This window comes from Microcebus murinus, chromosome 2 (assembly GCF_040939455.1).
Source record: "Microcebus murinus isolate Inina chromosome 2, M.murinus_Inina_mat1.0, whole genome shotgun sequence".
In the NCBI taxonomy this organism is placed as follows: Eukaryota; Metazoa; Chordata; class Mammalia; order Primates; family Cheirogaleidae; genus Microcebus; species Microcebus murinus.
In genome coordinates this window covers 25,155,229-25,164,175 of record NC_134105.1, presented here as the reverse complement: position 1 = coordinate 25,164,175, position 8,947 = coordinate 25,155,229, and the positions used below count along the sequence as shown (strand labels likewise).

Sequence of the window (8,947 nt, the reverse complement as noted above, 5' to 3'; positions counted from 1 at the left end):
AGTTTGTTTCTTCAAGTCCAGCAGGTGTGCATCTCTGGTGCTTCAAATATCTCTGATTTTTTCTGTCTCTGATCTCGAGACCCCCTTTTCAGTGAGCCAGATGATTAGGTCAGGACCACTCAGGATAATCTTCACTTGGATTAAATTAAAGCCAACTGATTAGGGGCCTTGTTTTTTTTTTTTTTTTTTTTTTTTTTGAGACAGAGTCTCGCTTTCTTGCCTAGGCTAGAGTGAGTGCCGTGGCGTCAGCCTAGCTCACAGCAACCTCAAATTCCTGGGCTCAAGCGATCCTCCTGTCTCAGCCTCCTGAGTAGCTGGGACTACAGGCACAAGCCACCATGCCCGGCTGATTTTTATATATATATATATTAGTTGGCCAATTAATTTCTATTTTTATGGTAGAGACGGGGTCTCGCTAAGGCTGGTTTTGAACTCCTGACCTTGAGCAATCCGCCCGCCTCGGCCTCCCAGAGTGCTAGGATTACAGGCGTGAGCCACCGTGCCCGGCCTAGGGGCCTTGTTACATCTCCAAAATCCCCCTACTTTCCCCTTATGAGATAATAACCTGATCACAAAAATTACATCCCAGCATAATTACAGGTTCCACCCATACCTAAAGGGAGGGAATTTTATAGGATGCCATCAGCAGATGGAAATCTTGAGGCCACTCTTAGAATTCTGCCTACCATAATGTCCCAACCCAAGATACACAATTTTTAAAGATAAAGAAATATTTGTATTGAGCACTAAAAATAAATTTATATAATATGCCATATTAACCTTCAAATAAACAACGATTTGAAGATTAATATCCTTTGTATATAACATGTAATTCAATTAGGCCTATTAAACTGACCAATGGAAGACTTGACTGTGGCCAGTGGTTAGTGGACAAGGGGTGCAAGGGAATCATTCTTTGGCGGTGCATTCTTGTTTTGGTCAATTTTCACCAATTTTTTTCAACCTTTTAAGGGCTCATGGTTATCTTGCACTTAAACTGCACTTAAAAATAAATTTGTTACACAGAAAAACTCATCTAAAGCAAAATAAAGGCTAAATATAAAAGTGCTTAGAAAAAATGGAAATGACATGTATGCACAATTGACTGAAGAGTCATAGACGATACTACCTCTTCATTTCTCCCACTTGCCATATGCAAAACAAAACATTTTGTGTTTACCCAAACATACAGCACAATTTAAAGTTTTTCATATGATATTCTCTGGCTAAAATCTGTAGCACCAAGTAAAGTGGTGAGTATGTCTTTGCCTGAAGCTAGAGTATGGAAATATTACTTCCTATGGCATATATTTAGTATGTTTATAAGTGAAAAAGTTATAATACTGGGGAAAAAAATGAGTCACTGACTAAAAAGTAAAATAATTTTTTAAGAGCCATTATGACAAAAGGTTGTTAACTAAATGGTCATTATATGAGTTAAGTCTGTATTCCTCTCGTCTTAATTCCAGATCCAAAGCTCTTAATATAGATTTATGGAACTGACATGTCCCATGTCCAATCAATATGACAATTTAGCTGCCATTTACTAAGCAATCATGTGTGTCTGCCAAAGCCTTAGATACATGATCTAATTTAAACCTCATTACCAGGTCAGGTGAGGTGGCTCACGCCTGTAATCCTAGCACTCTGGGAGGCCGAGGTGAGTGGATTGCTCAAGGTCAGGAGTTCAAAACCAACCTGAGCAAGAGTGAGACCCAGTTTCTACTATAAATAGAAAGAAATTAATTGACCAACTAAAAATATATATATATATTAAAAAATTAGCTGGGCATGGTGGCACATGCCTGTAGTCCCAGCTACTTGGGAGGCTGAGGCAGGAGGATCATTTGAGCCCAGGAGTTTGAGGTTGCTGTGAGCTAAGCTGATGCCATGGCACTCTAGCCCGGGCAACAAAGTGAGATTCTGTCTCAAAAACAAATAAATAAACCTTATTACCAGATACTGAGGATGAAATTGAGGTTTAAAAAGGTGAAGTAACTTGCTCAAGGTCATACAACTAAGAATGAAGAACTTGCTCGAGGTCATATAGCTAAGAATGAATAGAATTGGGATTTGAACCCAAGTCTGTTCAAGTCCAAAGCCTATTTTTTCTTAGCCGCTTCTTCTGCCAGTCTAAAACCATTTTGGTATATGGAAAAAACACTGTTTTTGGAGTACAAGACTAGTTTTCACTCAAGTCCTGCCTCTGCCACTTAATAGCTGTTCACTTTTGTACAAGTTTCTCCCCCCCACCCAATTAGTGAGACTGTTTATTTTTGTGTCTTTTTTTTTTTTAATCAAAGATCCCTTACTGGTCCTGCTTCCATGAGTGGCTGCCACCAGGGGGAAAAGGAAGGGTCATCTCCACAACACTCCATTTATACACAGAACTAAACAGACAAGCACAGAGTCACTATTGCGGTTAGAAGTTAGCAGCATGGGAAGGGATGGAACAGGTGGGGAGTAGGGGTGTTGCTAAAAAATACAGGCTCCCCCCCTTCCCCCGTCCCAACTGGGGTGTCTGGGAGGAATTTGGTCTGCTTCAACCCAAGAGAAATCAGAAGATCAAAAGCAGTTTGGGGAGGCCAGAACTGTCAGGGATGGAGGAGGAAAATCCAGGGGGTGGGGGACTGTTCCGCAAAGGGGGTAAAGGGATTGCCCTCCCCCTGCTGGGATCCCCCCAGCCCCTCCAGTCTGGCATGAAGGGGGAAGCCTGCAACCCCCAGGGGCAGGTCTGGGTCTGCCCAACACTCTAGACAGGGAGCCAGAGGGGGCTCACAAAGGCTCGCCTTCCAGGGAGATGACGGCACTGGCCCCCAGCTTCTCTGCCAGGGTGCAACCGTCCTTGACCTCCTCAAAGCGGTTTGCTTGGCTGGCGTGGTGGCTCACGCCTGTAATCCTAGCACTCTGAGAGGCCGAGGCAGGCGGATTGCTCAAGGTCAGGAGTTCAAAACCAGCCTGAGTGGGACCCCGTCTCTACTATAAATAGAAAGAAATTAATTGGCCAACTAATACATATAGAATAAAAAAATTAGCTGGGCATGGTGGCACATGCCTGTAGTCCCAGCTACTTGGGAGGCTGAGGCAGAAGGATTGCTTGAGCCCAGGAGTTTGAGGTTGCTGTGAGCTAGGCTGATGCCAGGGCACTCACTCTAGCCTGGGCAACAAAGTGAGACTCTGTCTCAAAAAAAAAAAAAGCAGTTTGCTTGTAATTCATGCTTGATCCCTGTCAGCTTCTTCTTGATGGTGTCCTTGGAGCTGGCATAGATCAATTTGCTCTTAAGGAATGCACACTCAGGGGCTCAAAAGATAAACACCAGGTCCTCCCTCTTACTCTCCTTGGACTCATAGGTCACATCATAGAGGACATAGCAGCAGTCCTTGTCTGGAAGCATCTTGACAAAGGTGGCATAAGATCGTCGACAGTCTGGCCCATGTCACTTACCAGGATCTCCTTGCCCTCCTCCAGGATGATGTTCTTGTCCTCACTCAGGCAGAAGAGCACTGCCTTCTTGCACTTCTTTGCCTCCCCTGGCACTGAAACCTTGTGCACCTTCATGTCATTGAACATCTTGATGACACCATCAGAGACAGCCACACCAGAGGCCGTGTTTCCAGCAAAAAGGCGATGGCAAGGGGAGCAAGACAAGAGGAGAGTCGCTGCAGCTACTGCCCAGACCCATCTGAACCTGTACAAGTTTCTTAACATCTCTGAGGCTGTTATGTCATCTATAAAATGGGGATGGTATTTCTTCCTCACATGGCTGTTTTGTGTCTTTGTTCTTGTGTGAATTAAAAAGACTATACTGTGAAAATATATTTAGTAGCATTTTGTAAATTATAGGTGCCTCCTCTATAAATGATAGGAGAATCCAGGCCTGAGACTCATAACCTTTTATTCCCCTTCCCCACCACCATACGTAAACCTGCTTCTCTATGCTTCTTCCAGGGTATGACACTTTCCACCACTCTTGTCTGGAAAACTAAATCATGTTTAAATTCTCTTTTTCCTGTCTTGAGTCCCCTTACCACCTACACCTTCAAAATCAGATCAGTTATTGAGTCCAATCAATTCTGCCTTTGGAATGTCCTTCATACCTGTCTCTAGCAGTTATTTCACTGCATACACCACTGCTACAACCCTAAGCAACTGTATCAAAACTATTTGCGGGGTAATTATCTAAGTAAAAAAATGTTATAATAATATATACACCTGATGTGAATTTTTTTTTTTGAGACAGGATCTCAAAGGGTAAAATTGCAAGTGGGGAATATGTAATAGAGGGAACGTCCTGAAAAAGGGTAAATTGTTTTACAAGCTGTTTCTTTATAACCCCCTCACCCTTTTTGGTAACTAAAACCTGCATCCCTGCCCAAGGGCAGGGGAGTGTTCTTTGGTTTCTTACATCACAGTTGATGACTCAATGGAATTGTCTAGGTGGAGGTCACTAAATTGTTTTTGCAGGAGACGGATGGATCAGAACCATCAAGTATAGTTAAACAGCAATAGTGTGAACCCCTCCCTTTAAAATGTCTGCATTTCTGCTTATAGCGAAGAAAATGGTACTTTAAGAATTGAGTCTGCCATTTTCCTCTTTTGCCAGCAGATTAATAACTACCCTTTCCTTCTCCTCAAACCACTTGTCCTCATTCTTCATTTGGTGCAGGGACAAGGACAAGTGCCAAACTTTTGGTAATAAAATTCTCTCTGTCACCTAGGCTGGCAAATCAGCAATGGCATAATCATAGCTCACTGAAGCCTCAAACTCCTGGGCTCAAGCAATCCTCCCACAGCAGCCTCTCAAAGTACTAGGATTACAGACATGATCCCACCACACCTAGATATGAAACTTTATTTTTATTTTTATTTACTTATTTATTTATTGTAAATAATAAAATAGAGACAGGGTCTTGGTCAGGCTGGTCTCCAGGGCTATAGTACACTACAATCACATCTGTTAATAGCCGCTGCACTCCAGCCTGAACAATATAGCAAGACCCCATCTTTAAAAAATAAAAAAGTTTGGCCGGGCGCGGTGGCTCACTCCTGTAATCCTAGCACTCTGGGAGGCCGAGGTGGGCAGATTGCTCAAGGTCAGGAGTTCAAAACCAGCCTGAGCAAGAGCAAAACCCCCATATCTACTAAAAAAACAGAAAGAAATTAATTGGCCAAATAATAATATAGAAAAAATCAGCCAAGCATGGTGGTACATGCCTGTAGTCCAGCTACTCGGGAGGCTGAAGCAGAAGGATTGCTTGAGCTCAGAAGTCTGAGGTTGCTGTGAGCTAGGCTGACACCATGACACTCACTCTAGCCTGGGAAACAAAGCGAGACTCTGTCTCAAAAAAAAAAAAAACAATAGTTTTTAAATGTACAAAGATGGTAGACTTTTTTATGTGTTTTATCACAATTTTCTAAAAATACAAATGATGTATTAATATTATCATCATTATTATAAAAATAGTTTTGACCTCATGAACTTTCAAAAAGTGTGTCAGGGATTCCCCAGAATCCATGGGCCACACCTTGAGAACTGTTGCTCTATACCATGTATTGACATTTTTATCCTTACTTCTTTTTTTTTTTTTTTTGAGACAGCGTCTCGTTTTGTTGTCCAGGCTAGAGTGAGTGCCATGGCATCAGCCTAGCTCACAGCAACCTCAAACTCCTGGGCTCAAGCGATACTACTGCCTCAGCCTCCCGAGTAGCTGGGACTACAGGCATGCGCCACCATGCGTGGCTGACTTTTTCTATATATATTAGTTGACCAATTAATTTCTTTCTATTTATAGTAGAGACGGGGTCTCACTCTTGCTCAGGCCGGTTTTGAACTCCTGACCTTGAGCAATCCACCCGCTTCAGCCTCCCAGAGAGCTAGGATTACAGGCGTGAGCCACTGTGCCTGGCCTATCCTTATTTCTGATTATGTCCTTACTACCTGTAGAATCAAGCCCACACTCCACAGCATGACACCCATCTTATAAGTTCTTGGGAAGATTCAGTGAGATCATGTCTGTGGATATGTAGCCTAGTGCCAGGAACATCGTAGGACCTCAATAAATGGGAAAAACTCATTGTCCCTTAGTATGTGTTCAATGAACAGATGAATGAAGAGATTTGAACAGGGAAACATTGTAAGGTTTACAACAATGAGATTTAGAGAAACACGATCCTGATAATGGTTATTAGTGAACAATACTAGTATTATGATATTCTCCTATCCAAGTACTAACCAGGCCCTACCATGCTTAGCTTCTGAGATCAGGCAAGTTCAGGGTGGTGTGGCTGTAGATGGTATTATGACATTCTAATGGTTATTCTTACAATACCTGGAGCAAATTTATTGCAAGGAAGATTTAGTCTCTCCATGGTCCTCTGACTTTCCTCATCCAGATTTGATCTCATATGTCGTTTTACACTTCTCCAGAGACTCCTAGCACTCAAAAGTTGGTAGAATGATCTTAGGCAGTAACTGCAGGTCAGACAAAATCTATGAGATATTCAAAATTAAATGGAGTATCATCTAAAATATTTGAAAGAATTGTTTTATCCCAGGAATATGTAAGAGTGAAAGATTCTAAGATTCCTTCAGGCTCCAAATTGTTTAAAACTCAAAAAAATTATAAATGGAATACATTAACATATCATAGAATTCTATCAGGTTCAATGGTTTTAAGAACTAGGAAGAAATGACATATACATATGTCAAGAACCCAAAAAATGCAAAATTCAAGGAATTAAGATGAGTAGAATGTAAGAAAAAAATTAGAAAATAATGGGCTATGGTATTACTGTGTTATACCTTCACTTGAAGTTAGTGAGTCATGGATATAATAATTTTAAAGAGGGTTCAGTATGATTCTAGTCATTTGTAATCTCAGTGAATGTTCCCTTTCTGGTCTGAATCTTGAAACTCTGGGAAGTTTTAGAATTTAATATAGAAAAGTTTAAGGGAATCAAGATATATTATTAATATTTTCATGTTAAGAAATCTGTGCACAATTGACATTTTATATATTTTTTGTTAAAAGAAATGATGTCCAGATTGAAAGAGCCTATTAATGAGCTCTTTCATGAATTAAAAAACGCTCAGCCTAAGGCACATCATCTTAACATTTCAGACTACAAGATAGAAAGAGAAATTCCTAAAAGCTTCCAGAAAAGGAAAAAAGATGACATTCTGAAATCAGAATGTAACATTGGAAGCTGGAAGACAATGGAACAAACCTATCCCAATACTGAGGTGGGGGAAATGGGATATCAGCCTAATTTTCTTCTTCTAGCCATACTATTAAGTGTGAGAATAGGATTCAGACATTTTCAGCCTGTAAGGATTCAACAGATTTACCTTAAAAGCTCTTTAAAATAAAGAAGCAACCAGAAGATGTGCTGTAGTAAAATAAAACAATAAACCTGGAAAACACATGACATAGGATCAAGGAAACAGAAGACACAACATGAAAATGGTGAAAATAAGTCCTGCAGTAACATCTTGCAGTAGACCTAGAAATCTAGCTCTTACTGCAGGATGGAAGCAGCAGAGAACTCTAGAACAGAGACATGTGGGGCAGGGAAATGGAATTAATAAATATCTGATATATTTGACCAAGTGAAAAATAATTTTGATAGACATACAGCATATTCCATGGAACATGTAAAGAAAGTTCAAATAGGCCCGGCGCTGTGGCTCACGCCTGTAATCCTAGCTCTTGGGAGGCCGAGGCGGGCGGATTGCTCAAGGTCAAGAGTTCAAAACCAGCCTGAGCAAGAGCGAGACCCCGTCTCTACTATAAATAGAAAGAAATTAATTGGCCAACTGATATATACATATAAAATTAGCCGGGCATGGTGGTGCATGCCTGTAGTCCCAGCTACTCAGGAGGCTGAGGCAGGAGGATCGCTTGAGCCCAGGAGTTTGAGGTTGCTGTGAGCTAGGCTGATGCCACGGCACTCACTCTAGCCTGGGCAACAAGCGAGACTCTGTCTCAAAAAAAAAAAAAGAAAGTTCAAATAAATTGGATTATGTATAGTCTAGACCAGGTGCAGTGGTTCACACCTGTAATCCCAGTGACTAAAAGGAGGCTGAGGTGAGAGGATCGCCTGAACCCAGAAGTTTGAGACCAGGCTGGGCAACATAGCAAGAACCATTTATAAAAAGAAGTTCATTATCTGAATATTGAAAACCAAGCAAATGTAAAAATGAGAAAACACTTTTTGTAGGAAAACAACAACAATACGACAAAAACAAAATTGCAATCATGAATATACACTCATTGACACAGAAGTGAATAATCCTTATGAAATCATGATAATGTAAATACTGATTACTGATTTAACAAACAATTGTGAAACTTGAAGAATGAGGAGAGGAAGTGGGAGTGGTGGGTGTTGGGAGCTAAATCCTCACCATGATAGGAAGTCAACAAATAATGTCTCAAATTTAAAAATAAAAAAGTAGTGGCATCAGCATATGATTAAGAGACATGAGGACGGGCTCAATGGCTTATGCCTGTAATCCTAGCACTTTGGGAGGCTAAGGCAAGAGGATCAGTTGAGGCCAGGAGTTCAAGACCAGACTGGGCAACATAGTAAGATCGTTTTGTCTCTACAAAAAATTTAAAAATTAGCCAGGTGTGCTGGGGTGCACCTGTAGTCCCAGCTATTAGGGAGGCTGAGGCAGGAGGATCCCTTGCGCCTGGGAGTTGGAGGTTTCAGTGAACTATGATGATGCCACTTGTACTGTAATCAGGGCAACACAGTGAGACACTAAAAAAGACAGGAAGGAAGGAAGGAAGGGAGGGAGGGAGGAAGGGAGGTGAGGACTGAACTCTAATTTTTTGCTAAAAACTCCTTCCTAAGGAGGCCATCTGGGTTAGGCTCGCAAATGGTAAGGAGGCCAGCAGGGTTAGGCTGACAAACAGTAAATTCCCACTAAGCGGCTTTTGT

The 8,947-nt window shown here is 41.4% G+C and overlaps 1 pseudogene; it reads right to left on the bottom strand.

Moving 5' to 3' along the window:
- Positions 1–2,775: 2,775 nt before the first annotated feature.
- Positions 2,776–3,709, bottom strand: LOC105871843 (cofilin-1-like; annotated as a pseudogene).
- Positions 3,710–8,947: the final 5,238 nt, after the last annotated feature.